Raw genomic sequence first — 13,054 nt, 5'->3', positions numbered from 1 at the left:
CTCTTTGTTCTATAACTCTCCCCAACGCCATACCATTAACTGAGTAGGTCCTGGCCTGATTCGATCTGCCAAAATGCATCACCTCACATTTATCTAAATTAAACTCCATCTGCCATTCGTCGGCCCACTGGCCTAATTGATCAAGATCCCGTTGCAATCCTAGATAACCTTCTTCGCTATCCACTGTGCCACCAATCTTGGTGTCATCTGCAAACTTACTAACCATGCCTCCTAAATTCTCATCCAAATCATTAATATAAATCACAAATAACAGTGGACCCAGCACCGATCCCTGAGGCACACCACTGGTCACAGGCCTCCAGTTTGAAAAACAACCCTCTACAACCACCCTCTGTCTTCTGTCGTCCAGCCAATTTTGAATCCAATTGGCAACCTCACCCTGGATCCCGTGAGCTTTAACCTTCTGCAACAACCTACCATGCGGTACCTTGTCAAAGGCTTTGCTAAAGTCCACGTAGACAACGTCTACTGCACTCCCCTCAACTACCTTCTTGGTCACCCCCTCAAAAAACTCAATCAAATTTGTGAGACATGATTTTCCACGCACAAAGCCATGCTGACTGCCCCGAATCAGTCCTTGCCTCTCTAAATGCTTGTAGATCCTGTCTCTCAGAATACCTTCTAGCAACTTACCTACTACAGACGTTAGGCTCACCGGTCTGTAGTTCCCAGGCTTTTCCCTGCTGCCCTTCTTAAACAAGGGCACAACATTCGCCACTCTCCAATCTTCAGGCACCTCACCTGTGGCTGCCGATGATTCAAATATCTCTGTTAGGGGACCCGCAATTTCCTCCCTAGCCTCCCTCAACATCCTGGGATAAATTTCATCAGGTCCCGGGGATTTGTCTACCTTGATGCGCTTTAAGACTTCCAGCACCTCCTCCTCTGTAATATGCACGCTTCTCTTAGTTACCTAACATCCATGCCTTTCTCCACCGTGAATACCGATGAGAAATATTCATTCAGGATCTCACCCAACTCTTGTGGCTCTGCACATAGATGTCCTTGTTGATCCTTAAGAGGCCCTACTCTGTCCCTAGTTACTCTTTTTCCCTTTATGTATCTGTAGAAGCTCTTTGGATTCTCCCTTGCATTATTTGCCAAAGCAATTTCATGTCCCCTTTTTGCCCTCCTGATTTCCCTCTTAACTCTATTTCGACAATCTCTATACTCTTCAAGGGATCCACTTGATCCCAGTTGTTTATGTACGTCATATGCCTCCTTCTTTTTTTTGACCAGAGTCTCAATATCTCGAGTCATCCAGGGTTCCCTACTTCTACCAGCCTTGCCCTTCACTCTAAAGGGAATGTGCTTACCCTGAACCCTGGTTAACACATTTTTAAAAGCCTCCCATTTACCAGCCATCCTTTTGCCTGCCAACAATCTCCCCCAATCTACCTTTGAAAGTTCCTGTCTGATACCATCAAAATTGGCCTTGCCCCAATTAAGAATTTTAACTCTTGGGCCAGACCTATCATTCTCCATAGCTATCTTAAAACTAATGGAGTTATGGTCACTTGTCCCAAAGTGATCCCTCACTAACACCTCTGTCACTTGCCCTTCCTTATTTCCCAAGCCGAGGTCAAGTTTTGCCCCCTCTCTAGTCGGTCCATCCACATACTGAATGAGAAATTCCTCCTGAATACACTCAACAAATTTCCCTCCATCCAAGCCCCTAATGCTATGGCTGTCCCAGTCAATGTTGGGAAAGTTAAAGTCCCCTACTATTACCACCCTATTATTCTTGCAGCTATCTGTAATCTCCTTACATATTTGCTCCTCAATTTCCCGCTGACTATTTGGGGGCCTGTAGTACAGTCCTATCAAGGTGATCTCTCCCTTCTTATTTTTCAGTTCCACCCATATAGACTCAGTGGGCGAACCCTCGGATATATCCCCTCTAAGTGCTGCCGTGATGTTCTCCCTAATCAAAAACGCCACTCCCCCTCCTCTCTTACCTCCTGTTCTATCCTTTCTTTAGCATCTGTACCCCGGAACATTGAGCTGCCAGTCCTGCCCCTCCCTTAGCCATGTTTCAGTCATAGCTATAATATCCCAGTCCCATGTGCCCATCCATGCCCTGAGTTCATCTGCTTTGCCCGTCAGGCCCCTTGCATTGAAATAAATGCAGTTTAATGTAGACTTTCCTTGCTCTCTGCCCTGCTTTCTCTGGTCATGCTTTACACACTCTCCCTTCCTGCCTTTTGTTTCCGTCCCCACTGACTTCCTACATCAGTTCCCATCCCCCTGCCACATTAGTTTAAACCCTCCCCAACTGCACTAGCAAACACACCCCCGAGAACATTGTTTCCGGTCCCACCCAGATGCAGACCGTCCGATTTGTACAGGTCCCACCTCCCCCAGAACCGGTCCCAATGTCCCAGGAATTTGAAACCCTCCCTCTTGCACCATCTCTCAAGCCACGTATTCATCCTAGCTATCCTGTCATTCCTACTCTGACTATCTCGTGGCACTGGTAGCAATCCTGAGATTACTACCTTTGAGGTCCTACTTTTTAGTTTAACTCCTAACTCCCTAAATTCAGCTTGTAGGACCTCATCCCGTTTTTTACCTATATCGTTGGTGCCTATATGCACCACGACAGCTGGCTGTTCACCCTCCCCCTCCAGAATGCCCTGCAGCCGCTCCGAGACATCCTTGACCCTTGCACCAGGGAGGCAACATACCAACCTGGATTCTCGTTTGCGTCCGCAGAAACGCCTGTCTATTCCCCTTACAATTGAATCCCCTATCACTATTGCTCTGCCACTCTTTTTCCCGCCCTTCTGTGTAGCAGAGCCAGCCACGGTGCCATGAACCTGACTGCTGCCACCTTCCCCTGGTGAGCCATCTCCCCCAACAGTTTCCAAAACGGTAAATCTGTTTTGGAGGGAGATGACCGCAGGGGATCCCTGCACTGCCTTCCTACTCTTCCTCTGTCTGTTGGTCACCCATTCCCTATCTGCCTCAGTAATTTTAATCTGCGGTGTGACCAACTCACTGAATGTGCTATCCACAACTTCCTCAGCATCGCGGATGCTCCAAAGTGAGTCCATCCGCAGCTCCAGAGCCGTCAAGCGGTCTAACAGGAGCTGCAGTTGGACACACTTCTTGTAGATGAAGGCGTCAGGGACACCAGAAAGGTCCCTGACTTGCCACATCTCACAAGAGGAGCATGACACGGGTCTGAGCTCTCCTGCCATGACTTAAACCTGAAGTTAAATTTGAACTACACTACACAGCTAAGAGAAAGTCAAAGAGAGAAATCACTTACCAGTCACAAGTCAATCACTTACCTGCTGGCTGTGATGTAATTGCTCCCGAGACTCCCTCACAGGTCTACTTCTCTGCACCTCCTTAAGATGAGCACCAAATTCCCTTAACTAGTTAATTAATTTCCTTAATTCATTGTTTTTTTTTTCTGGAAACTCAACCCCAAACACCAAACTCCAAAAAAACACAGCCCTCACTCACCTCTTACCCGAACTCAGCCTTACCCAAACTCAGATACACTCTGTTTGCTTCCAGCACTCTGTTACTAAAGGCACTTCAGCCACACCTTTTGTATCCTTCCTGATTTACAGTCAGCCAATAGGCCTGCTCCCGAAACTGATCTCCCGAAACTAACAGCTGACCTGCAAGGTAAGGAGGTTGTTAAACAGTACTTACCTCTCCCAGGTCGCAAACTTTTAAACTGTCCGCTCTGCCTCGCAGCTCCCGCGCTTTTTCAATCTCCCGCGCTGTTTTCAATGTCCCGGCTCTCTCTCTCTCCCGCTCCCAGCTGACCTGCAAGGTAAGGAGGTTGTTAAACAGGTTAGGGGGGGGAGGGGGGAAATCCATACGGCCAGCACTGTGTGCACGCCGGGGCCGGGGTGGGTGGACAGCCGTAATGGCGTTCTGTGCCTGAGCACCACCCCTGTCCTGTTGGGGGGCTCCCCGGCTGCTCGGCCTGTCTACCTCCTTCCCCTCCCCTCCCCTGGCCCTGGCAGGCACTCCTCCCCACCCACCCACCCCCCCACACCAGCCGCAGCCAGCATGCCCTGTGTCCGAGCCGGAAGCCCGCAGTCACGCCACGCCACTTCCTACCTCCTCTCTCTGCTGTCGCAGCCAGCACGCCAGGTTCACAAACTTTTATAGCACATGAGAAACACAAAGTCGGGAAATCGGCCTATCTGAGGCCCCAGAGAATCGGTCGTCAGGCCTGATAATGATGTGCCTCCTGTACTTTCAGGCCACGCGGGAGGCGTCACGATTACGTTGTTTTTGGGGGGCTGGAGAATCCCGATTTGCCGTCAAACCGGCGTCTAGCTCGATTTCGGCGTCGGAAGCTATTCTCTGCCCGATCGCGTATCACGATTTAGGCTCCGGCTAACGGAAATTCCAGCCCCTGGCCTATATGCAAATCCACATCCACAGCAATGTGGTTTACTCTTCAAACACCCTTGGGGATATGGACAATGAACCCTGGCCCAAACTGTGACACCCACGTGAATGAATAATAGAAAAGGAACATTCCATGAACCTGTCTTCCACCCTGAAAAGGTAGAAACAGAAACCCTTTTGGTGTGTTAAAAAAAAGCATGGTTGGAATTCTCTATCTGTTCATTGGTGGTGGGATTCTCTGGTCCCACCGGCAGCGCACCCACTTCTGCCGGTTTCATGGTGCTAGGGGGTGGCTTCAATGGAAAATCACATTGAAAGTGGCAGGAGCAGAGAACGCTACTGCCAGCAAACGGTGCACCGTCTCCCAATGCCATGAAACAGGAGGCTGGGAGGCTGGAGAACCCCGCCCAAGGATATACATTTGCGGTGCTGTAACCCAGAAGTCCATAAACTGAGAGTTGGTCAGTAAGTTTGGGCTGTATAGTTATTTCTTTGTCTGGCATGGAAATGTTGGGCAGAATGGCCTCCTGCTGTAAATGTTTTATGCTTCTGTTACTCGGATTACTATTGCCCTTTAGTGTCCAAAAGGTTAGGTGGGGTTACTGGGTTACGGAGATAAGTGGGGGGGTGGGCCTAGGTAGGTGGTTATTTCAGAGAGTCAGTGAAGACTCGATGGGCAGAATGGGTCCTTCTCCACTGTGGTGATTCTAAGTTCTAAGTGGAACCCAAATGTGTGTGCACCATGGGGAAGCTTGCGATCCCAACAAAGTCATACATTCACATCACATCTCTCTGCTAAGAGAAAATGAAATACAATTAACTGCCTTTGAATAGAGAGCACTGGTGACCTGCTTTGTGTAACAATGGTTGGCAAACTGCAAGATGCAGCAAGTATCATCTTTTTAGCTTGAAAGGTGCCAGGCACATTCCTCACCACGGCCACCATTTCACACATTTGGCGGGATTCTCTCATCGGGCAGCTAAGTACCGATGCCGGAGTAAAAACGGGAGTGTTTGACTCCAGCATCGGCGCCCATTCTGGGACCCCATTCTGCGGCCCACAGGGGGCTAGGACGGTGCAGGAGCGGCCCATGCCACTCCAGCTGCCGGTCCCAGCGCATGCGCAGTTGGGCCGGCGCCAACTAGCGCATGCGCAGTGGCCTTCTTCCCCGCGCCTGCCCTGACGCCAAATGGCACAGGGCTACAGGAGCCGGCGCGGTGGAAAGGAGGCCGGGGGGCAGAGAGGCCGGCCCGCCGATCGGTGGGCTCCGATCGCGGCCCCCCCCCCCCCACCGGGGTCGGACCCCCCCTTCCGTTCAGGCCACCCCCGGACCCTTCAATGCCGAGGTCCTGCCGGCTCAGCGGTTGTTCGAACGGCGCCGGCGAGACTCGGCTTATTGATGACGGCCGCTCGGCCCATTTGGGCCAGAGAATCTGCGCGCCGGCGCATGCCAGAGAGTCGGTGCATACCCCGAATGTCGCCGCGCCGACCATGCCGCGCCGATGGCACCGATTCTCCGCACTGCCAAGAATTGCGTCCCGGCGTCGGGGCGGTGCAGCGCGATTTGCGCGGTGCCGCGCCGATTCTCCGACCCAACGGGGGTCGGAGAATTCCGCCCATTGTTCCTCACTGAGGCTCAGTAGGAGAATTGTTCCTTCAACACTCTGGGCAGATATTACCTCCCGCAGTGAGCCCTTTTCCCCTTCTGCCTCCTCCCTCTTCTTGTAGCTTATCCCACTTTGTTCATTCTCAAGGTGTGCTCCAGAAATCAACCAGTAACTAACCCACAAGTTGTTCATTCTATTTTTAAAATAGCATTGTTGGGGGTGTCCTTCCTTCTGCTAAATGCATGTACAATTGTGCATGATTAAGACAGGATGTTAGCTGGAGTGTTGATCTCCAAAATTACCCCTCGTGCATCAAATCAGTGTTAGTTGTGTGTTGACTGACATCATGATCTGCCTGCTTTGCATGCTTCTGATGAACATTTATCATGTGTGTCAATGCCTTCACCATTTGATGGTCGGTTATTCACCCCAGAGCTGTGTGTGCGTCGTTGTCATTTAGGACCTCTGAGGATATTTGTAACACCCGAAAAATGGACACAAATGATGCTAATCTATTGCCCAACGTCATTTGTATGAGATGTTAAATTGCAATTTGCCTATCATCTCAGGTGGACATAAATGATCCTAAACCATTACTTGACAATTAGCATGGGCAGTGTCTGAGTAACCTGGCCAATATTGGTTCCTCAGCCTAAGCTATTAAAACAGATTGTCCAGTTCAGATTTGCATTGCTGTTCGAAGAAGTTTAATGTGCACAAATTAGATATCACAATTCCATGCATCATGACAGTGACAATACTTCAAACGTGTCTAACTATTCTGAAGCACTTTGAGATGTCCCCAGGTCATGAAAGGTGAATATGCATTTTTTTGTTACTTTGCTCTCCATATCTATGTTTGTTTGGTGAGTGACAAAATAAGAATGCATCCATTTGTAGAAAAGACTACTGCAAGTATCTGGTTTGCAAGAAAGATTAATACTCCATAGCCAGGATTTTTTGTTCAGCAAACATTCAGTATATCTATGCTTGCTGACAACTTTTCTGTGGGCCCCTGCGCTGGAACTTGCTGTGATTAAAATAACATTTTGGCACAATACCTTCTGGAGGGCATCTGTGTGAACACCTCCTTAACCAATCAGATTGATGAATCCTGATTAAGGCATGTGTCATGATATCCACATTAGCATATCATGGTGCAATCACACACACACACTGATGGACAGGTAGTTGGACCAACCAACACACACACAACATCGCAGTCAATCACCAGTGAGAGCACACGCACTATAAAACAGGGAACACCACAGTTCCCGCTCATTCTACCAGGAGATAGCTCAGAGCACAGAGCTCACAGCGTGACACTCAGACATACACCATGTGCTGAGTGCCTCACTAAGATAGTGATAGGGCTGGGTCCACAGGTTAGCTGGTGAAGCATGAACCTCAGCCAGCAGTTATTAGTTATAATTGTACAAGATAATAAAACAGAGTTGTACCATCTACAACCGTGTTAGTTCATTTGTGTATCGGAACACCCAACACGACATGATACCAGGGCTGGAAACTAGCCAGCGACTGTGAGACCTACCTGCACCTCTCCAGAAATCCGCCATCCTGCTCCATGGAAAACATCAGCCCACCGCAGCCGGTCCGAATCGCTGGAAATCTTGGCGTCAACTGGAAGCTGTTTTAACAGCGCTTCCAGCTCTTCCGAGAAGCCACAGACAGGGAGAACGCATCAGACACCAGGAAGATCGTCCACCTCCTCTCCACGGTGGGGCAACACGCCATCCACATCTACAACTCCCTGGCATTCGCGGAAGGCGAGGACAAGACAAAATACAAGATGGTCTTTCTAAAGTTTGAGGAATACTTCAGCGTGAAAGTTAATGAGAGCTTCGAGAGGTACCTCTTCCAGTAGCGCCTGCAGTGTAAGGATGAGCCTTTGCAATCTTATTTGACACACCTACGTATCCTCGCGCAGTCCTGCGGCTATGAGGCCACCTCCGACTCCATGATTCGGGATCAGATAGTTTTTGGGGTCACCTTGGACACCCGACGCCAGCAGCTCTTCAAAATAAAGCGCCTCACCCGAGCGACTGCCATCGAGACCTGCATCCTCCACGAAAACGCGACCAGCCGGTACTCCCAAATCCAGGCAGCCGAATCGGCACGGCAGGGGTCCTACGAGGCTGAACAGGTCCAGTCGATCGAGTTCCTCCCGGCCCGCGGCCCGGACGAGGGCGGCCATTTTGTGCGCTTCCCGAGGCCTCCCGCGCTAGTATGTGCCAAAAGAGGGGACTTTGACGCAGAGGGACGGGATGCGCAGGCGTGCTCTACGCAGGACCGCACCATGCATGCGTGGTGGCGCAACGAATGCCATGACGTCACGACGTGCGGCAACTGTGGATCCGCACACTTAAAGCGGCAATGCCCGGCCAAAGCGCGACAATGCCTCCGCTGTGGCAGGATGGGCCACTATGCTGCCTGCTGTCGAGCAGCTCAACCTGCCAACTCTCCGCAATTCCGCCAGCCTCGCAGGGAAGTGCGGGTCATTCAGCCCCCATACACTGAGTCATATCCGGACAACATGCAGACCTGTGATACCAACGACCGGGAACCCTTCCGCGTTGCGGTAATAAACAAGAACCGGATGTTCCCAAGTCGGAACCACCAGCCGATGCCAGTGCCCAGCATTGATCTGGGCGATGAGCGGTGTGCCACCCTAACGGTCAACCCGAATTCGTCGCCCACCTGATAGACTTGACTTATGAGCCTGTTAGCACATTGGACTCACTGAATTGTTTTACAGTACTGTTATCGTGTTTCTTTCTTGTCGTTCCAGAAGTTCTCTCTCGTCGTTTGCTGATTGCATTTGTTTTGTTTATGGTACAACCTCGTTGCTCTGTTGCACCTGACACCTTCCTCTGTATATAGTTTAGCCTCATGTACATGTTGTAAATATTGTACACACATACTCAGATGCACTCAGTACACACTAATATTTATTAGCATGTAGACACATATCCTTGTGAAAAGGGGGATGTCATGATATCCACATTAGCATATCATGGTACAATCACACACACACTGATGGACAGGTAGTTGGACCAACCAACACACACACAACATCGCAGCCAATCACCAGTGAGAGCACACGCACTATAAAACAGGGAACACCACAGTTCCCGCTCATTCTACCAGGAGACAGCTCAGAGCACAGAGCTCACAGCGTGCCACTCAGACATACACCATGTGCTGAGTGCCTCACCAAGATAGTGAAAGGGCTGGGTCCACAGGTTAGCTGGTGAAGCATGAACCTCAGCCAGCAGTTATTAGTTATAATTGCACAAGACAATAAAACAGAGTTGTACCATCTACAACCGTGTTAGTTCATTTGTGTATCGGAACACCCAACAACATAATGATACCAGGACTGGAAACTAGCCAGCGACTGTGAGACCTACCTGCACCTCTCCAGAAATCCGCCATCCTGCTCCATGGAAAACATCAGCCCACCGCATTTGTGTATCAGAACACCCAACATTCCGATCTGAATCAGAATCTGAACCATGAAATGTCCTTCAGAATATTTCATTCAAACCCAATTCAGGTGCATAAATTGAAATAAAGAGAGAGAAGGAACACGAGGATTAAGCTAGAGAGATAAAAGAGAAGGAATCTTTTTTTTAACCTTTCATTTCACAGAAGTCTCCAGTAAAAATTAAAATATGAAGGATGCAATTCCAATCTTGTAAAAGTTAATTTTCAATGCCAGAAAGGTTACTTGGCAGACTTATCACAGCATTAAAAGTTTGTTCACACCATTATGGAAAAGTTGTGTCTTTTTCTGGTGACTTGTGCAGGTACCCAGTTATTATGTTCTACAACTTCATACATTCCATGCCATTTAGTGGTAAGTTCCTCTGCAATGCTTTTGGAGACGTGGCAATTTAGCGTGTCCAATCGACCGACCTTGCCCATCTTTGTGTTGTGGGGGTGAAATAATATCAGGGAGAATGTGCAAACTCCACACGACAGTGACCCAGAGCCGGGATTGAACCTGGGACCTCGGCGCCATGAGACTGCAGAGCTAACCACCGCTGAAACAAAAACTTACTATATTTTACACTACTATTATACACTGGGTCACCTCTAGTCAGTGTCACTCAATTTATACACAATCAGAGACTGTAATCATCCGTACCCAGTAAGACGGGTTATAACATCCCTCTCTCCCAAAAGGCGAAGAATCTGCCGACGTTTGAGGGGAAGCGGTTTAGAAGAATAAGAGGGGATCTCTTTGAAACATGTAAAATTGCAACAGGACTGGACAGACTGGATACAGAGATGTTGTTTCCTCTGGTTGGGGGTCTAGAACAAAGGGTCACAGTCTCAGGATACAGGATAGGCCATTTTGGATTGGGATAATCCTGGTGTCGCATGTGAACCTGGGACGCGGCGGCTGTTACACTGCATCGGACATGCTTGGATGTCAGTTGTGGAGTTCTTTCAAGATCAACTCCTGCTCTTGCTCTGGGACGATTATGCACGTACCCCACAGCATGATATCATTCTCTACACTGAACTCAGCTTGGAGGAAAATGCCCTCAGTACGGTTCACCAGACAAAACAACGTGCTGCCCAATCAGCCAACCAGATGGGCCTGATGATACCCAAGGGCTCCAAACAATTGAGCTGTTTCCACCTTTTCCAGCAAGGCATAGGGAACCAGGAGCACCCAGAAATATCGTGGCAGGTTTCTGGGTCAACCTGTCTGCGGGCTATGGCTCCTTTTATCGTATCCAGGCGGGTTGAAACACTTTGGGATATTTTCCTAACACCTCGCCCAGTCCGCCAGACCCCATCTGAAGGATGTGCTGCCAATGCAGCTGCAGATCGCGCAACCAATCACGGCTCAACAAGCTGGACCCATGGCCCTTTAGCACAATGAGTGGGAGGCACATCGACTGGTGCCCTTAAGTCACCTGGGTCATAGTAGTACCTGCAATATCCAATGGTTCACCCGTGTAGATGGCCAACCTGGCCTTGGTGTCCTCAAATCTAGAGTCTGAATCCCCAGCTTAATGCGATCAAACATTCTCTGTCCATCTACGGAGACCGCTGCGCCAGTATCTAATTCCAAATTGAGCAAATGGCTGTTGTCTCGCACCGCAATCTTAATGGGGGCCACCCGGGGGGGCTGCCACACAATGCAATGGCATGCAGTCTTCGTCCTCGTCTGGCTCATCCAGGTGGCAGGTACGGGCCTGGGCTGACATCTTCCTCTATCTGGGCGTTTGGACCTCTGGTTCACTCATGGCCTACGCTCATGCCAGGGCCAGCAACCACAAACCCCTCATCGACCGGGTTCCACTTCTACGAACTCGGGAGAAGTCTTCCACCGGAAAGGCTCTTCCTTTGGCCACCAGGTGTTCAGTCCAGGGTAAGATGGTGGTACGGGAAGGGGCCCCTTGATGGGAGGAGGCACACCCTAGGGCATTCACCTCCATCTCCTGCACCCCCCATTTTTCGCTTTCCTGGGACAGCACAATTTGCATGGCTTCTTGCAAGGTCAGGGAAGGCTCGGCTAGCAGTTTCTACTGAGAGGCCGCATTGTTAATGCCACAAACTAAGCGGTCATGAAGCAGTTTTGATAGGGCAGAGCCATATTTACAGAATTTGCCATTTTATCGCAACTTTTACTCACCTGGGGCCCTGTCAGCGGTATTAAACAGGTGCCGCTGTACTATAACAGACAGGGTTGGGTTAAAGCTACAACCACATCAAAAGTCTTAGTGTCTGGGGCCATTGGGTATTTAAGGCTCTGTATCACTCTGTATGTATGCGTGCCATAGGCAGTTGGCAAGATGCTTTCTGCGATATGGTTGGCCCAGAAAAAGTAAGGCATCCTCTGTGCGTACTGATTCCAATCTTCCAGTCCGGCATCAAACACGTCTAAACATCCAAAATTTGAAAGAACATTTCCAACCTGTACCTGATAGAGATTAGGAGGTGGCTCAGCTGCGTCGATAGTTATCCAGTGTTTATCCTTGTCGCCAGTTTTGTAAGGCCAGGAAGAATTCACACAAAGTTTGTTGAAATAAAAACGTACTTTATTTTACACTACTATTATATGCAGCTCCAGTAGTTCCTACTGGATCTTCTCGAGTTGGTGTCCTACTGGCTGGCTCTATTTATATGTAACCATAGATTTTTAAAGGTCCCCCGTCCCCTTATCGAGGGATCTTCTATTTGGCATGGTCCACAGGGTAATTGATCATCCCTACCCCATGGATTATAACATGTGTGGTCACCGGAAAGTTGCTGTCCAAATTTGCTCTTTAATAGTCGTTAGTACAGCACAGAAAGCCTTAACACTGTTACTACTGCAAAGTCCAAGCCATTGTTGCAATTATTTGTGGTTAAAATATATATTTAATATCTGGGTGAAATAGGTACATGTGATAGAGACTACTGCCCCCAATTCAGTGGCCAGCATGTAAGCAAAGTGGTTAGCACTGTGGCTTCACAGTATCGGGGTCCCATGTTCGATTCCTGGCCTGGGTCACTGTCTGTGCAGAGTCTACACGTTCTCCCCGTGTCTGCTTGGGTTTCCTCCGGGTGCTCCGGTTTCCTCCCACAAGTTCTGAAAGGCGTGCTGTAAGATGAACTGTACATGGACATTCTGAATTCTCCCTCTGTTTACCTGAACAGGCGCCGGAATGTGGCGACTAGGTGCTTTTCACAGTAACTTAATTGCAGTGATAATGTAAACCTACTTGTGACAATAAAGATTAGAATATTATAGATACCGCTGTGTAATATAAAATAGGATCACAGAGAATAGAAACAGGAATAGGCCATTTGGTCTTTCATATGACCATGGCTGATCCTTTATCTCAATGCCATACTCCTGCACCATACCCCTTGACACATTTAGAGTCTAAAAATCTATCTATTTCCTTCTTAAGTATTCAGTGACTTGGCCTTCTGTGGTAGAGAATTCTGCGGGTTCACCACTCTCAGAGTGAAGAAGCTTCCCCTTATCCCAATCCTAAATGGCCTATCCTGTATC

Source organism: Scyliorhinus torazame, chromosome 13, assembly GCF_047496885.1.
Source record: "Scyliorhinus torazame isolate Kashiwa2021f chromosome 13, sScyTor2.1, whole genome shotgun sequence".
Taxonomy (NCBI): domain Eukaryota; kingdom Metazoa; phylum Chordata; class Chondrichthyes; order Carcharhiniformes; family Scyliorhinidae; genus Scyliorhinus; species Scyliorhinus torazame.
The sequence above is the reverse complement of the archived record's forward strand: the minus strand, read 5'-3'. Positions refer to the sequence as shown.